Genomic DNA, 22,210 nt, shown 5'->3' on the forward strand with positions numbered 1-22,210 from the left:
TTGTAATGCTCAAAGTATAAAACTCTTTGATCTCGAAACAGTTTTTAATGCTGATTTTTATAGGAATAACACCAGTTTTATGCCTCAACTTAGAGCATCAGTAAGGCTTATAGAAGAGACATGGAAGGTTTCTTGAGGTATAGGACATATCCAAATCAGTTATAAATTAGTTCAAAAAATATGTCGCAATGGAATTTGGTTATTAGTTAGTTTACAAGTAATGGAGATAGTTGTCTCATCTGTATGATCCTTACTGGAACTAGTAGTAGGATAATTCTTGTATGATATTGATAAACCATGGCATAGGACATGTATTGATCATACAGTTTCAGCATTAATAGGATTACCCAAATCTACCCTCAAACGTCTGTGCCATGGCTTACAAAATCATACAACAATATTACAGCAAGAGTAATAAATGGTCTATGAATGCAATCAATTGGAGACAATTTATAATTAATTTAGGCCAAGAAATAGAAATGAACCATGAAGTAACTAATATTGATGTATTCAGAGAAGAAAATTTGGAAGCAAATTATATGAGCTAATTTTCAGACCAGTTTGAGAATTACAACGAAAGCAAAACATTGACATTCAGAAATTGATATATGTAGAAGCCAATTAGCCTTATGTATTCAGGCTGATTTGAGAATTCAACAAAAGGAAAATATTGAAAGCCATTTTAGAAAATGATATATGTAGAAGCCAATTAGCCTTATGTATTCAGGTCAATATATCCGTAGAAGCCAATTATTTTTATTAGCCTCATGTATTCAGGCCGATTTGAGAATTCAACAGAAGCAAAATATTGAAAGCCATTTTAGAAAATGATATACGTAGAAGCCGATTAGCCTTACTGTATGTATCCCGGTTACAACCATTAACTTTTAGAAGACCATTTATCATCTCTTGTGTACTTTTAATCAAGCAACACCTTTGTCAGACTATGACATGAACACACCAAGCCCTATGGAATACTAAATGCCATTTGATTATGACATGACAGGAATTTATGCCATGTTATTTTTGATGTGGTTTGGATTATTTTCAGATTTTCTTGTATGCAGTGAATTAAAATGCCAAATGAATCATGATTTTAAGGGAATATCAGAAGAAAGACACTGTGCAAGTACTTGAAGAGATCAAATTCATCTATGTCAATGAACCAAAAGAAGATAATTTGCTAGTCAATTTGAAGCTTGATGCCAAAACTTCAAAGGTATTCACTTCAGGATTGTGATTGATATGGTATTGCCACAAAACATATATGATGTAAATATCAAAAAAGAATTTTGTACACAGTACTTCTATCTGACCTTTGGTGTGTTCAATTATAGTCATTATATTAAAATATTCACCACTTTAAGAAGCCATGAAATGGTTTTCAGAGAAACACTTTCATGATGAAACAGCCCAAACAAGTCCAATAGAAAGAGCTAACATTTACAAACTATATCTGATACTATTTTTCCACCAACATCCTTCATAAAATCTAAATGTCAAAATATACAGACGAAATATCTGAAGTTAGTTTTTTTGTGTGATCAGGAGCCATGTGTTTAATGACAAGATGTTTAGTGGAAAAAATAACCAGTGAACTGAATATTGATAAACCTTGCACTTTAACTTACTGTGAATATGGATGGAGACCAGGAAAGCAGCAGTCAGAACATCATCATCACAAAAGTATTATCAAATATCAACAAAAATATCGATAAAATAATCAATGTCAAGATGTACAGTAGACTCTCGCCTACTACAGTATGCTATGACATTAGAAATTGGGATACCTTATTTGTACAATTTCTTGGAAGTTTTAGTTTGTTTTTCATTTGGACAAAAAGAACTGATATCATAACCATAGGAAGCGAGAATTTACTGAAACAAATTGAATCAATGCAATGAAAAATGCATGAAAAAGTTTTTTCTTTCTCATTCAGTGAATTGGTAAAATTTGACTTGACCAAGTCTTCAAACAATTTTAAATTGAAAAACACCTGGAGAAAATAGATCAGGAAAATTTGTATACAACCAGCAAAATTACATAATTTGGTCCTAGTAAAAAATTTATTAAAATAATTCGAAGTACAGAATATTGAAAAAAAAACTTTTTCATGTGCATAGAATAAATGACAAGTCATTTAAATCAATCAATGTCAATCGCATGAATTAAGAAACATTAGTATCAAATATAAATGCCAATCAATCAATGAAGAAATGTCAATCATATCAATGAGGGAACATCAATCAAATAAGAAAATGTTAGTCAAATCAATAAATGATGAATAATTCAATAAATATCAATTGAATAATGATTCCATGGAGCCATGTCGATCCAAGCCAGCCAGTCGTTGTGTCCAGTGGATATATGCAAAGTTTATCAACATTCAGTAAAAACAGAGATCAATGAATTCGATAAAGGATGTGGTCACTTTTAGATCTCACAACCTTGTGTTCTAGTTCTTAAAGTGGTGAAAAAGATCTACATACAACACTTGATTATATGTAGATAGTGTTATAGAACTATTATTCACCAAGGACAATGTGAATGTTGGTCAATATTTACCAACAACAATCCAAGGTAAATACTGATCAGAATTCACTGGACCTAAAGTGAATAATTTTTTAGCATAACTACCCAGATTACTATACTAGAGTTACTGCAAAATATGAAAAATTGGTTCTGCTCCTGGATGAATAAAAAACTGAAAATACATAGCACTTTAAAATGTATCAAAAAACTTCTAGCCAATCTTATTGCAGTAATTCTGTATTCACTGGCATAATTATGATACCAACTATACAATAAATTTACCATATTAACACTATAACTAATAGGTTCTTCCATTGTTTTTTCCTCATGGACTTGCATTATCTAAAGGAAAAGAGAATAATAACATTAGATTAATAGCCAGATAATATTCATTTTTGCAATCATTAGGGGTACCCCTCCCCCAGAAAAAAATTGCCCGCCACTCCCTATCTTAAATCAATATATTTCTTGTTTCTTTATCGTTAAAAAATATATATATTTGAAAGCATTTTTCCAGCTCTAAACAAGTCTTAAACTTGTTCTACGTGATCTCTTAAAAGGAGAATTTAACCAAACTAAAACTTGCAAAGTGCTGCAGTTTTGTCTTGTCGAATTTTGTCATAAAGCCGTGAATAATAAAAACTAGTTTCGTAGAATTATAAATGAATGAAGTAACTTCAGAACATTTTTCAATTGAAAACAAAAGAGCTTACATGAATTTTTTTGGCTCGAAACCCTTCCACGTGCAACCAACCACACGAGGAGTGCAGAACGAAATGCTTATTTCAGGGACGAAAAAAACCCACAGAACACAAAATAACCACCTACGCCCTCAGAACTGAACCTTATCTTAATGTAGAAATAGATTAGTAAAGTCTTGAAGCTTTTCCTACCTTGTAAATGTCGTTCTTTGTTTCCACACCTTCCACCTTCACTTCGTCGCCATCTTCTTCTTCTCCAATACGACCCTGATGCATGTTGGGTACATATGGTCCACAGGGTACCCAACCGCTGGGATCTCATCACCTCATTCTCATAGAAAAGGGTGAAAAAGGAAAGGTTAAAAGAACGAAATAACTTAAAGATAAAAATAACATCAGAGGTCAAGGAAGCAGGATATTTTTTAAAGTTGAAAGGGGGTAAATGAGGGGAGGTTTTGATTCATGTGTTAGTAACTGTTCAGTCAGAATGCAAAGTGGGCATGGACTATTTAAAAAAAGGCATAGGTCACTTTTGTTCTGTCTTAAACAAGTTGTCTGGTCATGAGAAAATAAGTCTCTCATTAGGGCTGGTTTGATATTTTTTGAGACAATATTGTATAGGGGGTTGGTCCTCATACTATAATGGGATTAAAACGAGGGGCAGGTCACCATGTTTTTGCCCCGAGGGGGGTACTCCCATATATGAACTATACGGGGATGATCCGCTGAACAGGGTATGGTTTTTCGAGCTTCTTGTCATAAACAGGGTATGCAATTTCACTCAAGGTCCAAATTCTTCCTGAGTTTCTTGTCATATTCAGGATTTCTACTTTCGTATTGACTGAAACTGGTTACCATAGTCGTAAAAAAATGATACGTGAGATGACATGATAATTGAAACAGGATCTCAGTGCAATTAATTATGTCTTTTGTCATAAACAGGGTCTACAAATACAATTTTTTTTGTCATAAACAGGGTACCCCTTTCAGAATCCCAGCGGAACACCCCTACCCCAATTCTGGCAGAGTACCCCCCCCCCCCCCAGGGGTTTTGCCTTTTAATATTTGAATATCTATAGCTCATTCCCCTCCTCGGCTTGGGTGTAATGTTGTCCCATTTCAGACCACGTGTCATTCTTTTTAGAATGAGATTCTTTGTTGGAGTTGTATCCATATTGATGTGTCTTTTCATGTGCAACCCAAGCACAACTGTTAACCAAAGAAAGGATACTCTAGGGAATGACACACGTGGTCTGAAATGGAACAACATTACGCCTGAGCCGAGGAAATCTATTCCTTACTTTCTGACCATTCTCTTGGCTTTTTTTTGTGTAAAGAATCCCATTCCTTTTTCAGCTCGTCAGCTCAATTATATCTTCCAGAGAAAGTGTCATTCCCTTGGGAATTAAGATTATTTATTGTATGGTCCCCTTACATGTGATCTTAAAGCAGCTCAATTTGTAGGACAAAACAAAAAAAATCCTGTTTCACCTAAAGAAACATAAACGATCTGCCTCCTGCATTTGTTAGTAAAGTACCACAACTCTTAGTGCAGAAAAACAAATTGAAAATAAAACAATCTTTTTAAAAATGCAAAAATATTACACCCAGGCAGAAAAACTGCATTTCCTCATTGCACTTCCTCATTTTGGTGTTTCTTTTTGGGAAGGGAATGAATGTATCGTATGCAAGCCTAACCCACTGTGAATAAACAGCCATGTTTGCTGAAGCAAACCTCTTTTTTCTTGGTTTCCTTTGTATTCATAAGTAATCACTTCAGGAGAAGCCAGCTTTGACTTGTTTCCTAATTTAAGTGACCCACTACCCCACCAAGGCACAACACAGAAAATTCACACAAATTCTCTTCAAAACTTTTTATTTCAATTAAACAAAACCATTTTTCTATTACAATAAATTAACCAGCCTACATTTAGAGCAAATTCCATTTGCACTGCACGTGATACAATGAAGATAGAGTGTCTACATAATAAAACAAGCGTCAGATATGAAATATTATCTGCCTGTGTCTAACTATTTCTTCAGGCATGTCACACTTTCAATGAAGTTAGAGTGCTCGCACTAAACCCGTGAAACAAATACTAAAATAATTTTTAGTACGAAATAGTGATAATCAAACAATAGGAAACAAAGGATTCTGTATAAATTACTACTAATTAGTACTAAATATGTTTCACGGGTTTAGTGCGTGCACTCTACCCTATTACAAATATCAGATACTTATTTAAGAACTAGATGATATAATTAATGTCTGTTGTAAGATTGATTTTAGGGAGCTAATATAGTTCTATCGTCACGAAAGTGTGCATCAAAAGAAAGGACCCTCCCCAATCCAACTAGAAACCCCTTTGACTAAGAACTTGAATATTTGAAGAACGTTTTAAAATAATCATTTAACTACAACGCCCACACATGGAATTTACCTCGCTACCTAGGCCTCTATACTTTCTGGAGAACGTTTTGGAGTGACGACACTCTGTCGCTTTAGCTAGGGGCTTCCTGTGGATAGTTTTTCAATGCTTCGTGGGTTCCCTGTGCCAAATCTGTCGGTTAATTCCAGTTCTCTGTTCTCGAGGCTGCAAAATGTTTGAAAAAAGAAAACGAAACAGCGCGAAAAAAAAAGCCTTCAAAATCAAAAAAAGATGAATTGTGACTTAACACTGTACCACAACCGGACAGATTTGACAGCAACCCAGGAATAAAGTAAGCAAAACCAAACTATTCAAGAGATTCATCAAATATATGCAAAGTGTAAAAGTGAGCGATAAACACGTTACTACTTCATGTAAGACCTCATGAAGTGGCACTAATACTTCTTGTTTTATGGTGTGTGTGCTGGTGTGTGTGTCCTTGTGGCTTCGTTGGCGTTTTCATGGCTATTGTTATTGATTGGCTTACTTCAGGTGCTTTGCTTACTTCAGGTGCTTTCATTACTTGGGGTGATTGGCTTATTTGAGGTGATTGGCTTACTTCAGGTGATTGGCTTACTTGAGGTGATTGACTTACTTCAGGTGCTTGGCTTACTTCAGGTGCTTGGCTTACTTGAGGTGCTTGGCTTACTTGAGGTGCTTGGCTTACTTGACGTGCTTGGCTTACTTGAGGTGCTTGGCTTGCTTCAGGTGCTTTCATTACCTGAGGTGCTTGGCTTACTTGAGGTGATTGACTTACTTCAAGGTGATTGGCTTACTTCAGGTGATTGGCTTACTTGAGGTGCTTGGCTTACTTGAGGTGCTTGGCTTACTTGAGGTGCTTCACTTACTTGAGGTGCTTCACTTACTTGAGGTGCTTGGCTTACTTGAGGTGATTGACTTACTTCAAGGTGATTGGCTTACTTCAGGTGATTGGCTTACTTCAGGTGCTTTGCTTACTTGAGGTGCTTCACTTACTTGAGGTGCTTGGCTTACTTCAAGTGCTTGGCTTACTTGAGGTGCTTGGCTTGCTTCAGGTGCTTTCATTACCTGAGGTGCTTGACTTACTTCAGGTGCTTGGCTTACTTGAGGTGATTGACTTACTTCAAGGTGATTGGCTTACTTCAGGTGATTGGCTTACTTGAGGTGCTTGGCTTACTTCAAGTGCTTCACTTACTTGAGGTGCTTCACTTACTTGAGGTGCTTGGCTTACTTGAGGTGCTTGACTTGCTTCAGGTGCTTTCATTACCTGAGGTGCTTGACTTACTTCAGGTGCTTGGCTTACTTGAGGTGATTGACTTACTTCAAGGTGATTGGCTTACTTCAGGTGATTGGCTTACTTGAGGTGCTTGGCTTACTTCAAGTGCTTCACTTACTTGAGGTGCTTGGCTTACTTCAGGTGCTTGGCTTACTTGAGGTGCTTGACTTGCTTCAGGTGCTTTCATTACCTGAGGTGCTTGACTTACTTCAGGTGCTTGGCTTACTTGAGGTGATTGACTTACTTCAAGGTGATTGGCTTACTTCAGGTGATTGGCTTACTTGAGGTGCTTGGCTTACTTCAAGTGCTTCACTTACTTGAGGTGATTGACTTACTTCAAGTGCTTGGCTTACTTGAGGTGATTGACTTACTTCAAGGTGATTGGCTTACTTGAGGTGCTTGGCTTACTTCAGGTGCTTGGCTTACTTGAGGTGCTTGGCTTACTTGAGGTGCTTTGGTTACTTGAGGTGCTTGACTTACTTCAGGTGCTTCACTTACTTCAGGTGATTGGCTTACTTTCATTGCTTGAAGTGTTTCAAATATGTATGTACATAAATGTTCAAAGATATGATATCTGGGAGACTTGAGTTTCATATTTTCTTCAAAGTTTGAACATAGCAAACAAGATGGTATATGTAAAGGCAAGCGGAAAGTTCAAAACCTAACCCTCCATGGCCAGAGGTTTAACAGCATTGAATTTAATAATTAAGCATATTTAATGGCACTCCATTAACCAAGATATAAGTATGTCCATAGCTGCCATAGAATGATTGTCAGGTCAATTTATTCGCTCCCGTATAAAAAAATATTTTGGTTGAAAAGTTCTGAAGGTTTTAATGCACTGTTTTTTTTCTTTATGTCAAGCAAACCAAATAGGAAGGTTTCTTGGTTTTCATAGGGGATAAAAATTTCATCTCATTTGTTTGCGAAGAAACCACCGCTTCCTCCCCCTTATTATGATGCCAAATTTTTTTTTTTGAGCTATCGCTATCATTATAACTCGAAAATAACTGCACTACACATACCTTTATAATAACATACACGAAAAAAATGCTCAACTCGGATTGGCAGTGTTGTTCAATTCTCGCTTTTGATTGGATAATGAAAAATAGAACAACATTATAGCCAATGACATGTCAAATTTATATGATGAAAAGTTTGAGGAATATTTGAAAGCAATGGCAGCCATTTCATTTCAGGTAAGTATTTGTAAAGAACTAAATAACAGCTCAAAAGAAGGAAAACAGAAGTAACTGTACATAATTATGGCTGAATTCACATCGCATATAGATATGTATCACAGAGAATAGTCTTTTTAGAAATTTTATGCCGGAGACAAACGACATATGATCCGCAAAAAAATACTTTAGACTTTTCTCAGACCTTTTTTAAAAATTTGTCATGCTCAAGCCAAGCACCTGAAGTAAGCCAAGCACCTCAAGTAAGCCAATCACCTGAAGTAAGCCAAGCACCTGAAGTAAGCCAATCACCTCAAGTAAGTCAAGCACCTCAAGTAAGTCAAGCACGTCAAGTAAGTCAAGCACCTCAGGTAAGCCAATCACCTGAAGTAAGCCAATCACCTGAAGTAAGTGAAGCACTTGAAGTAAGCAAAGCACCTCAAGCAAGTGAAGCACTTGAAGTAAGCCAATCACCTCAAGTAAGTCAAGCACCTCAGGTAATGAAAGCACCTGAAGTAAGTCAAGCACCTGAAGTAAGCCAATCACCTGAAGTATAAGCCAATCACCTGAAGTAAGCCAATCACCTGAAGTAAGCCAAGCAATGAAAGTAAGCCAATCACCTCAAGTAAGCCAAGCACCTCAAGTAAGCCAAGCACCTCAAGTAAGTCAATCACCTGAAGTAAGTCAATCACCTGAAGTAAGTGAAGCACCTCAAGCAAGCCAAGCACCTGAAGTAAGTGAAGCACCTGAAGTAAGCCAATCACCTGAAGTAAGCCAAGCACCTCAAGTAAGCAAAGCACCTCAAGTAAGTCAATCACCTCAAGTAAGTCAATCACCTGAAGTAAGTGAAGCACCTCAAGCAAGCCAAGCACCTGAAGTAAGCCAATCACCTGAAGTAAGCCAAGCACCTCAGGTAAGCAAAGCACCTGAAGTAAGCCAAGCACCTGAAGTAAGCCAATCACCTGAAGTAAGTCAATCACCTGAAGTAAGCCAAGCACCTGAAGTAAGCCAAGCACCTCAAATAAGCAAAGCACCTGAAGTAAGCCAAGCACCTGAAGTAAGTCAATCACCTCAAGTAAGCCAAGCACCTGAAGTAAGTGAAGCACCTGAAGTAAGCCAATCACCTGAAGTAAGTGAAGCATGTCAAGTAAGTCAAGCACCTCAGGTAATGAAAGCACCTGAAGTAAGCCAATCACCTCAAGTAAGTCAAGCACCTCAGGGAAGCCAAGCACCTGAAGTAAGCCAATCACCTGAAGTAAGTCAATCACTTCAAGTAAGCCAAGCACCTGAAGTAAGCCAAGCACCTCAAATAAGCAAAGCACCTGAAGTAAGCCAAGCACCTGAAGTAAGCCAATCACCTGAAGTATAAGCCAATCACCTGAAGTAAGCCAAACACCTGAAGTAAGCCAAGCACTTGAAGTAAGCCAAGCAGTAACGATAGCCATGAAAACGCCAACGGAGCCACAAGGACACACACACCAGCACACACACCATAAAACAAGAGTTATTAGTGCCACTTCAACACCATAAAACAAGAAGTATTAGTGCCACTTCATGAGGTCTTACATGAAGTAGTAACCGATAAACATTTCTATTTTGATGAGCATAAGAATATTACAAAGACCTTAAATCTTTTAATTTCTTTGTTATTGCAAATAAAAAAAATGTATCATGGACAGTAACCCATAATTTATAATTTCCAAGACTTACACTACTGTAAATAATGCAAAGCTCATGTGTAACTACTGTTCATATACATATTTAGCATATCGCCCTATTACAGCAATACAAGCTTTACATGCAGTACATATCTAGTAGCTGTAGATTTTTCATAGCTCAAATCTACTTTATTATGACTGGTCTTTTTCTATTATATAGAGTGTGTTCTCACAGCAGCCATGTTGTAGGGTAGTAACAATGCAGGGACTTTCCACAAGGAGCTTAAACTGAAGCCAACAAACTGAAAGGTTTGTCTTGTCCTACAACCCGACTGATCCGAAACACAAAAGTACTGGGTCAGGTTGTACGAGGGTGGGTGGCCCTATCCTACTTATAAATCTTAACCAGGGAATAAATTTATTAGATAACAACATTGACTTATCCACTGGGTAAGGATTTATCTATCAGATAGCATCATCCACTCTTCGATGTACAACCATGCCCTGGGAAAGTAGTTTACCAGTATTTGTTATTGACATTTCATTTTTGGTGAATGGTGATTCGTAAAAGTACCATAAATGCACACACAGTAATGCATTAATGCAGTCATCAGGTTTTAAATCTTACTCCAAATTGAAATCTGTTCTTTGTTTTGGTCCACTAGACTGACTGCAAGTTAGTCTAGTCTTTCATACTGTGTGGTCTGCATGTATGACACTCTTTCCCTGTTACGCCACGTGGAGGCTACCATTCATGTAACAGAAATTTCCCATCTGTGAAATCACACTAGACAGGTGGCCAATCATTGTCTTAAAGCCAAACAAATGCGCTGCTCAAATTTTTGCCCAGAATGTTTATATAATGGCCTTATGAGTCTTACAAAGTCTGGCAGTGAAATTAGATATAAACAGCATTATTGATTAAGTGCACAAATAGCCAGGCTGTGTAATACTTTATTTTAAAACCTCATTATATAAACCCAACATTGCTATGCAGCTAACTAAGACATAATATATGAATATAGTAACAAAAATAAAATATATAATGCATGTAGTAATAGTAAAAGAATGATAAAAACAGCAATATAAAATCTAAATTATAATAATAATATTATATTGATAAAAACAATAGCAAAAATGAATAAACATTAAATAATAAAAACAATAATAGTTATGTATATGAGAATATAATAAGCTATATAGCTAAATAATAGTTATAGCAAATATAATGATTTACCAATAATGATCATAAAATAATATAAAATAAATAATATATAAATAGCATGTAGTAGTAGTAAAAGAATGATAAAAACAGCAATATTAAATCTAAGTTATGATAATGATATTACGTTGATAATAATGATATCAAAAACGAATAAATATTTATAATAAAGACAACAACAATAATAGTTATGTAGCAAATAATAAATTATTGATAATGATAATAATGATTAATAATAACAACATATTCCAAACAATTTCCATGGTGAAGTGAGTAGTCCTCTTTGCCAGATATTGAAGTACTGTAGGTCCAGTTGAGCATAGTGAAGTTACTCTTTGCAAGGTCTGTCGGCTAGGATACCTTTATGTGATGAAACGGTCAATGAGATAGTCCATTTTGGTGTCAGGCTATTTAGAAGATAGATTTACCAGATGATAAGCTGAAATTGAAAACTCATACACAGACATGAACTCAATCATGATGTTAAATAAGCTGACTGCCATGATTTCACCCATGATTTCATAAGTCCACTTTAATTAGTTCTAGACTGTTTTATACAGTGCATACACTTTCCTTCATAACAGCTCTCAAAAGTGTTGGTACTATAGAACTACTAATAACATATAACCTATTACCATTGTCTCATTCAATACCTCATTCATAACCAAAAATGCAAGACAGCATGGAAAACAATTATTATAGTCAAATGTGATCATCAAATGGTGGTCAATCTTAAGAGAATAGTAATGCACATACCAAAGGCAGTGACCAATGAATGATGGTCCAAATTATATAGACAGAGGTAATAATAATATGCCTATAATGCAAGGAGGTGACCATTGAATGATGGCCTAAATTATATAGACATAGGTAATAATATGCCTATAATTGAAGGCAGTGACCAATGAATGATGGTCCAAATTATAGACAGAGGTAATAATACATGTAATATGCCTACAATACAAGGCAGTGACCGTTAATTGATGGTCCAAATCATAGACAGAGGTAATAATAATATGCCTACAATATACAATGCAGTGACCATTGAATGATGGTCCAAATTATAGACAGAGGTAATAACATGCCTACCATACAAGGCAGTGACAATTGAATGATGGTCCAAATTATTGACAGAGGTAATAATACACCTACAATACAAGGCGGTGACCATTGAATGATGGTCTAAATTATAGACAGAGGTAATAATAATATGCCTACAATACAAGGCATATATAGACAGAGTTAATAATAATAATATGCCTACAATACAAGGCAATGACAATTGAATGATGGTCCAAATTATTGACAGAGGTAATAATATGCCTACAATACAAGGTGGTGACCATTGAATGATGGTCCAAATTATAGACCAAGGTAATAATAATATGCCTACAATACAAGGCAGTGACCAATGAATGATGGTCCAAATTATAGACAGAGGTAATAATAATATGCCTACAATACAAGGCAGTGACCAATGAATGATGGTCCAAATTATAGACAGAGGTAATAATACATGTAATATGCCTACAATACAAGGCAGTGACCGTTAATTGATGGTCCAAATCATAGACAGAGGTAATAATAATATGCCTACAAGGCAGTGACCATTGAATGATGATCCAAATTATAGACAGAGGTAATAATAATATGCCTACAATACAAGGTAGTGACCATTGAATGATGGTCCAAATTATTGACAGAGGTAATAATAATATGTCTACAACACAAGGCAGTGACCAATGAATGATGGTCCAAATTATAGACAGAGGTAATAATAATAAGCCTACAATACAAGGCAGTGACCAATGAATGATGGTCCAAATGATAGACAGAGGTAATAATAATAAGCCTACAATACAAAACGGTGATCATAATTAATGATGGTCCAAATTATAGACAGAGGTAATAATAATATGCCTACAATACAAGGCAGTGACCGTTAATTGATGGTCCAAATCATAGACAGAGGTAATAATAGTATGCCTACAATACAAGGCAGTGACCATTGAATGATGGACGTCCAAGATATAGACATAGGTAATAATAATATGCCTACAATATACAAGGCAGTGACCAATGAATGATGGTCCAAATTATAGACAGAGGTAATAATATGCCTACCATACGAGGCAGTGACAATTGAATGATGGTCCAAATTATTGACAGAGGTAATAATACACCTACAATACAAGGCAGTGACCATTGAATGATGGTCTAAATTATAGACAGAGGTAATAATAATATGCCTACAATACAAGGCATATATAGACAGAGTTAATAATAATAATATGCCTACAATACAAGGCAATGACCATTGAATGATGGTCCAAATTATTGACAGAGGTAATAATATGCCTACAATACAAGGTGGTGACCATTGAATGATGGTCCAAATTATAGACCAAGGTAATAATAATATGCCTACAATACAAGGCAGTGACTATTGAGTGATGGTCCAAATTATAGACAGAGGTAATAATAATATGCCTACAATACAAGGCAGTGACCAATGAATGATGGTCCAAATTATAGACAGAGGTAATAATACATGTAATATGCCTACAATACAAGGCAGTGACCGTTAATTGATGGTCCAAATCATAGACAGAGGTAATAATAATATGCCTACAATACAATGCAGTGACCATTGAATGATGGTCCAAATTATAGACAGAGGTAATAATACACCTACAATACAATGCAGTGACCATTGAATGATGGTCCAAATTATAGACAGAGGTAATAATAATATGCCTACAAGGCAGTGACCATTGAATGATGGTCCAAATTATTGACAGAGGTAATATACACCTACAATACAAGGCGGTGACCATTGAATGATGGTCTAAATTATAGACAGAGGTAATAATAATATGTCTACAATACAAGGCATATAGACAGAGTTAATAATAATGTGCCTACAATACAAGGCAGTGACCATTGAATGATGGTCCAAATTATTGACAGAGGTAATAATACACCTACAATACAAGGCGGTGACCATTGAATGATGGTCCAAATTATAGACAGAGGTAATAATAATGTGCCTACAATACAACGCAGTGACCAATGAATGATGGTCCAAATTATTGACAGAGGTAATAATAATATGCCTACAATACAAGGCAGTGACCAATGAACGATGGTCCAAATTATATAGACAGAGGTAATAATAATATGCCTACAGTACAAGGCAGTGGCCATTGAATGATGGTCCAAATTATAGACAGAGGTAATAATTTGCCTACAATACAAGGCAGTGACTATTTTTTGATGGTTCAATGCCTACAGCCATTGAATGATGGCCAAAATTGAAGAGGGAGGTATAGTAACATAAGATTGTGTCTACAATTCAATTCTTCACCATCCTTAAATGTCTTTAGTAAATTAATGATAACAATTTCAAGGACTTCCAATTTCAACCATGTCTAGGCACCACCTTACTATTCATTTTATTCACCTTTTCCATATCTTACCATTTCTTCTTAATTATCTTGTTTCATACACTCTTGACCTGTCTTTTATGTTGACCATTTCATTGCCATTCCACATATATTGTTCCATTGACATTATTTCCATATGTTTTGACTATTTCATTGAATGATTCCAATGTCCTTTTTCTTTTTGCATCCACTAATCCAGTGTGAGGTGCATCAAGGCATACATAACCACTCCTTGTTCCTTTGCATTTGCCATTACCAGAATGACTTCACCATCCATGCATAACCATTTCTTAGTTTTCATGTACCATCTAGAGTAAGTTGATTATGTCATCCATCCGCTACCATTTCTTAATACTGTCGGCCATTTCCAGATTGTGTTCACCACTAGTGATTATTTTCATCACTTTCTCTTTTCTATTACGGACCATTACATCCCCTTCTTTGCATGTATATGCCATTTTCAGTGAGAGTTGACCATTTCATCAATCCATTACCATTAAGTTATTTTGCTTTTAGTGATTTCCAGGAATTGACAATTTATCTATTCGTTTTCATTACATGAGCCATTTCCAGTGTGAGTTGACCATTTTATCCATCTGTTACCATTAATTTTGTTACAGGATTTCATTATGGGCCATTTCCAGTAAGGGTTGATCATTTTATCCAACTAATAGCAGACCATTTCATGCATCTATTACCATCCCTTTCTTTTGATGAGCCATTTCCACTGAGAGTGAACCATTTCATCAATCCATTTCCATTCGTTATTCTATTATGTGCCATTTCCAGTGCAAGTGACCATTTCATCCATCTATTAAGCAATCATTATTTGATTATGGGCCATTTCCAGTAAAAGTTGACCATTCGATTAATCTATTTTTATTCATTTTTTTCCAATGGGCATTTCCAGTAAGAGTTGATCATTTCATTCATCCACTTATTTTCCTTTCTTTTCTTCCCTTGGGCCATTTCCAGATTGAGTTATCCATTTGATCCATTCATTATATTAGCATTGATTTCATTTTTTGATTATGGGCAGTTGTCATGGGAGAAGAGTTTTCCACTAATACAAAACCATTTCTTTCTTATGTTGGCCATTTCCAAGATTGAGTTGACCAATTTATTTAACCAGTAGCATTCCTTTCTTACCATAGGTTATTTCCCATTAGAGTTGACCATTTCCATAAACATTCTTTTCTTTCAAAGAGCTATTTCTAGCAAGATTTTACCATTTTATTTATCATTACCATTCCTTTCTTTTTATGAACCATTTCCTGAGAGAGTCAACCATTTTATCCATCCATTACTATTTCTTTCTTTCTATGCTTGGGCCATTGCAGAGAGAGGTGTCCATATCCATTCCTTTCTTTCTATTGGCCATTTCCAGTCTGAGCTCTCCTTTTAATCTATCCATTACCATTTGTTATTTTATTATGGGCCAAATTGAGCTGACCATTTCATCCATCCATTATCTTTCCTTTTTTCCATGGGCCATTTCCAGCAAGAGTTGAATATTTTAATTATCCATTACCATTGCTTCCTTTTTATGAACCATTTCTTGAAGGAGTCCACCATTTTACCCATCCATTAGCATTTTTTCTTTCTGAGGGCTATTTCCATATTGAGATGATTATTTCATTCATTCATTACCACACCTTTCTTTCCATGGGCCATTTCCAGAGAGGGTTGGCCATTCATCCATTCATTAACATTTGTTATTCAATTATGGGCCATTTTCAGATTAAGTTGGCCATTTTATCCATCCATTAGCATTTGATATTTTATTATGTGCTATTTCCAGTGTGAGTTGACCATTCCATTAATCCATTACTATCCCATTCTTTCCATGGTTCAATTCCAGAGTGAGTAGACCATTCCATTAATCCATTACCATTCCTTACTTTCTATTTTCCATTTCTAATAAGAGTTAGCCACTCTATTAAATATTTGTTTCTTTCCATGGGCCATTTTCAGAGTAAGGCCATTTCATCCACCCATCACCATTTCATTTGATGGGCCATTTCCAGTGACAGTGGACGATTAGACATCCATCTATTATCATTTCTTTCTTTCCATGGGCTATTTTCTGTGAGTCAACCATTTCATCCTTCCATTCCCATTTGTTTCTTTCAATTCTTTATGTGCTTGGGCCATTTGCACAGAGACCTGACCATCTCATTTATCCATTACCATTTCTTTCTTTTCCATGGGCCATTTCCAGATGGAGTTGATCATTTCATCTATTCATTACCATCCCCTTTTTTCATGGAGCATTTTATGTGAACATTGACCATACCATTATTTCATTACCTGTCCAATGATTTCTTTCTTTCCATGGGACATTTCCAAAGTGTGTTGGCCATTTTATCCACCTATTACTATTTGTCATTTTAAATGGGCCATTTCCAGTGTGAGTTAACCATTTTATTTATCCATTACCATTCTTTTCTTTTCATGAGCCATTTGTTATGCAATTACTGGCCATTTTTAGATTGAGTTGGCTATTGAATTTTAATCCATTACCATTCCTATCTTTCCATGGATCATTTCCAGAGGGAGTTTTATGCACCTATTACCATTTGTTGTTTTATTATGGGCCATATTATCCATCCATTAACCATTTTTTATTTTATCATGGGCCATTTCCAGATGGAGTTCACCATTTTATCCAGCCTCTAGTATTCCTTTCTTTCCATGGGTCATTTCCAATTAGACCTGATCATTTTGTACATCCATTACACCATTTCTTTTTCTTATGTATCATTTCCAGCAATAGATGACTATTTTATTGATCCATTACCATTCCTTTCTTTTTATGAACCATTTCCTTTGAGAGTCAACCATTTTAACCAGCCATTACCATTTCTTTCTTTCTATGCTTGGGCCATTTGCGGAGAGAGGCCAGTGACCATTTCATTTATTCATTACCATTTCTCTTTTTTTATGGATCATTTCCAGTCTGAGCTCACCTTTTCATCTATCCAATACCATTTGTTGTTTTGTTATGGGCCATTGCCAGATTTACTTAAACAACTTTGTCCATCCATTGTCTTTCCCTTATTTCCATGGGCCCTTTGCAGATTGAGTTAACTATTTCATTACCATTCCTTACTTTTCCTGGCCCATTTCCATAGAGGGTTGGCCATTTCATCCATTCATTATCATTTCTTTCTTTCCATGTATCATTTTCATTGTGACTTGGCCATTGCATTAATTCGCAAGCATTCCTTTGTTTCCATGGGTCATTAAATTCCAGTTAGAGTTGAACATTCTGTCCATCTATTACCATTCCTTTTTTTAAAAAGGCCATTTCCAACAAGACTTGACCATTTTGACAATTCCATTAATCTATTACCATTCTTTTCTTTCCATTGGCCATTTTCAGGAAGACTTGACCATTCCATTAATCTATTACGGCCATTGCTTTCTTTCTATTCTAATTGGTCATTTTCAGCGAGACTTGATCATACTATTAAACTGTTACCATTCGTTTCTTTCTAGTAGCAATTTCCAGTGAGACTTGCCCATTCTCTTAATCTGTTACCATTCCTTTCTTTCTATTGACCATTTCCAGTTACACTTGACCATTTCATTAATCTATTAGGCATTCCTTTTTTATGGGCCATTTCCAGTGAGATTTGACCATTCCATTAATGTATTACCATTCCTTTCTTTCTATTGACCAATTCCAGTGAGACTTGACCATTCCATTAATCTATTAGCATTCCTTTTTTTTATGGGCCATTTCCAGTGAGACTTGACCATTCCATTAATCTATTACCATTTCTTTCTTTCTATGGGCCATTTCCTGTGAGACTTGACCATTCCATTAATCTATTACCATTCTTTTTCTTCTATTAGCCATTTCCAGTGAGACTTGACCATTCCATTAATCTATTACCATTCGCTTCTTTCTATGGGCCATTTCAAGTGAGATTTGACCATTCCATTAATCTATTACCATTCCTTTCTTTCTATGGGCCATTTCCAGTGAGACTTGACCATTCAATTAATCTATTACCATCCCTTTCTTTCTTTTGGCCATTTGCAATTACACTTGACCATTCCATTAAACTTTAAGCATTCTTTACTTTCTATTGGCCATTTCCAGCAAGACTTGACTATAACTTAAATATGTTACCATTCCTTTCTTTCCAAGGGTCATTTCCAGTGAGACTTGACCATTCCATTAATCATTACCATTCCTTTCTTTCTATTTGCTAATTCCAGCAAGATTTGACCATTGCTTTAATCTATTACCATTCCTTTCTTTCTATTGGTCATTTCCAGCAAGACTTGACCATTCTATTAATCTATTACCATTCTTTTCTTTCTATTGACCATGCAATTCCAGCAAGACTTGACCATACTATTAATCTATTACCATTCCTTTCATTCCATGGGTCATTTCCAGTGAGAGCTGACCATTTTTATCCAGAGGAGGGTGATCAAGGTGCGTGGAGCATTGTGGGTTAAAAGTTTCATTATGCTTCATTTGCGTTTGACCATCATTGTGCAAACATCTCCTGGCCAGAAAGTATTATGAATGCCAAATCTGTCTGACCAGTTTGGTGTTGATTTTCTTGCTGTTGGTGATTTCCTATATCTACGCTGTGTAAACTTTCAATTTCTACATACTTGTACGTTGAAGTCTGTGCCATTTATGTTGATAAAACTGGTTGGGGGCCATGTGAGCTTCACTGATCATGACAACCCTCGCAAACGAAGGATTGTTTTGTTTTCTCAAGGCCAAAAAAACTGAGAACTAAATGAAGAAAGGTGGCCTTTGACCACCTGATTTTTATCTATGCATCCAATTCTATTTTTTCCCATTAGACAGGGGTTCTGCTCATTTTTTCCATTTCCATTTCTTGTATCCAGTATCTTACCATTAGACTAGGATGTTGGTCATTCATTCCATTTCCATTTCTTTGTTCCAAGACATTAACATTAGACTAGGATGTTGGCCATTCATTCCATTCTCATTTCCTTGTTTCGGTAGCTTACCATTAGACTAGGATATTGGTCATTTATTCCATTTCCATTTCTTTGTTTCAAGACATTAGCATTAGACTAGGATGTTGGCTATTCATTCCATTTTCATTTTGTTTGTTCCAGTACCTTACCACTGGACTATGATGTTGGTCATTCATTCCATTTCCATTTTGTTTTTCCAATACCTTATCATTAGACTAGGATGTTGGCCATTTATTCCATTCCCATTTCATTGTTCCAAAACATTACCATTAGACTAGGATGTTGAGCATTCATTCCATTTCTATTTTAATGTTCCAGTACATTACCATTAGACTAAGATGTTGGTCATTCATTCCATTTCTTTGTTCCATGACCTTAGCATTAGAATATGATTTTGGTCATTCATTCCATTTCCATTTCTTTGTTCCAAGACATTAGCATTAGACTAGGATGTTGGCTATTCATTCCATTTTCATTTTGTTTGTTCCAGTACCTTACCATTAGACTAGGATGTTGGTCATTCATTCCATTTCCATTTCTTTGTTCCAAGACATTACCTTTAGACTAGGATGTTGGTCATTCATTCCATTTCCATTTCTTTTTTCCAAGACATTACCATTAGACTAGGATTTTGGTCATTCATTCCATTTCCATTTCTTTCTTCCAAGACATTACCATTAGACTAGGATGTTGGTCATTCATTCCATTTCCATTTCTTTCTTCCAAGACATTACCATTAGACTAGGATGTTGGTCATTCATTCCATTTCTATTTCTTTGTTCCAGTACCTTACCATTAGTCTAGATACTGCTCATTCATCAGATTCCCATTTCTTTGTTTCAAGACATTACCATTCAACTAGGATGTTGGTCATTCATTCCATTTCTATTTCTTTGTTTCAAGACATTACCATTAGACTAGAATGTTGGTCATTCATTCCATTCCCATTTCTTTGTTCCAAGACATTACCATTAGACTATGATTTTGGTCGTTCATTCCATTTCCATTTTGTTTGCTCCAGTTCCTTACCATTAGACTATGAGGTGCGTCATTCATTTCACTTCCATTTCTTTGTTCAATTACATTACCATTAGACTAGGATGTTGGTCATTCATTGCATACCCTTTGTTTTGTTCCAAGACATTACCATTAGACTGTTGGTCATTCATTCCATTTCCATTTCTTTGTTCCAAGACATTACCATTAGACTATGATTTTGGTCATTCATTCTATTTCCATTTCTTTCTTCCAAGACATTACCATTAGACTAGGATGTTGGCCATTCATTTCATTCCCATTTCCTTGTTTCGGTAGCTTACCATTAGTCTAGGATGTTGTTATTCATTCCATTCCCATTTCTTTGTTCCAAGACATAAGAATTGGGACTAGGATGTTGGTCATTCAATCCATTTTCATTTCTTTGTTCCAATACATTACCATTAGATTACAATGTTGGTCATTCATTCCATTTCTTTTTTTTTTCCCAGTGCCTTAGCATTGGACTATGATGTTGGTCATTCATTCCATTTCCATTTTGTTTTTCCAATTCCTTATCATTAGACTAGGATGTTGGCCATTTATTCCATTCCCATTTCATTGTTCCAAAACATTAGCATTAGACTAGGATTTGGTCATTCTATTTCCATTTCTTTGTTCCAAGACATTACCATTAGACTAGGATGTTGAGCATTCATTCCATTTCTATTTTAATGTTCCAGTACATTACCATTAGACTAAGATGTTGGTCATTCATTCCATTTCTTTGTTCCATGACCTTAGACCTTAGCATTAGATTATGATTTTGGTCATTCATTCCATTTCCATTTCTTTGTTCCAGTATCTTGCTATTAGACTAGGACATAGGTCATTCATTACATTTCCATTTTGTTTGTTGCAGTACCTTACCATTAGACTATGAGGTGGGCCATTCATTCCACTTCTATTTCTTTGTTCTAGTACCTTACCATTCGACTAGGATGTTGGTCATTCATTCCATTTCTATTTCTTTGTTCCAAGACATTACCATTAGACTAGAATGTTGGTCATTCATTCCATTCCAATTTCTTTGTTCCAAGACATTAGCATTAGACTATGAGGTGGGTCATTCATTCCCTTTCCATTTTGTTTGCTCCAGTACCTTGCCATTAGACTATGAGGTGTGTCATTCATTTCACTTCCATTTCTTTGTTCAATTACATTACCATTAGACTAGGATGTTGGTCATTCATTGCATACTCTTTTCTTTGTTCCAAGACATTACCATTAGACTAGGATGTTTGCCATTCATTCCATTCCCATTCCTTTTTTCCAGTACATTACCATTAGACTAGGATGTTGGCCATTCATTCCATTTCCATTTTGTTTGCTCCAGTTCCTTAACATTAGACTATGAGGTGGGTCATTCATTCCACTTCCATTTCTTTGTTCAATTACATTACCATTAGACTAGGATGTTTGCCATTCATTCCATTCCCATTCCTTTTTTCCAGTACATTACCATTAGACTAGGATGTTTGCCATTCATTCCATTTCCATTTCTTTGTTCCAAGACATTACCATTCAACTAGGATGTTGAGCATTCATGCCATTTCTATTTTTTTGTTCTAGTACATTACCATTAGACTAGGATGTTGGCCATTCATTCCATTCCCATTTCTTTGTTCTAAGACATTACCATTAGACTATGATTTTGGTCATTCATTCCATTTCCATTTCTTTGTTCCAGTACCTTACCATTGGACTAGGACATAGGTCATTCATTCCATTTCCATTTTGTTTGTTCCAGTACCTTACCATTAGACTATGAGGTGG

At 35.7% G+C, this 22,210-nt stretch overlaps 1 protein-coding gene across 2 annotated transcripts in view; it reads left to right on the top strand.

The window, feature by feature from the left end:
- The first annotated feature begins 5,815 nt into the window (after positions 1–5,815).
- The window catches only part of LOC116305122 (stimulated by retinoic acid gene 6 protein-like), a 42,828-nt gene continuing 26,433 nt past the window's right edge, over positions 5,816–22,210 (top strand). For both annotated transcript variants that reach the window (XM_089028673.1, XM_089028674.1), the window contains exons 1-2: positions 5,816–5,955; positions 9,975–10,063. The gene's annotated coding sequence lies outside the window, so the exon portion shown is untranslated. The remainder of the gene's footprint in view (positions 5,956–9,974; positions 10,064–22,210) is intronic.

The sequence above is a fragment of the Actinia tenebrosa genome, unplaced genomic scaffold, assembly GCF_029948245.1.
Source record: "Actinia tenebrosa isolate PJP-AT-01 unplaced genomic scaffold, QUT_ActTen_1.0 PGA_scaffold13__45_contigs__length_12533684, whole genome shotgun sequence".
In the NCBI taxonomy this organism is placed as follows: domain Eukaryota; kingdom Metazoa; phylum Cnidaria; class Anthozoa; order Actiniaria; family Actiniidae; genus Actinia; species Actinia tenebrosa.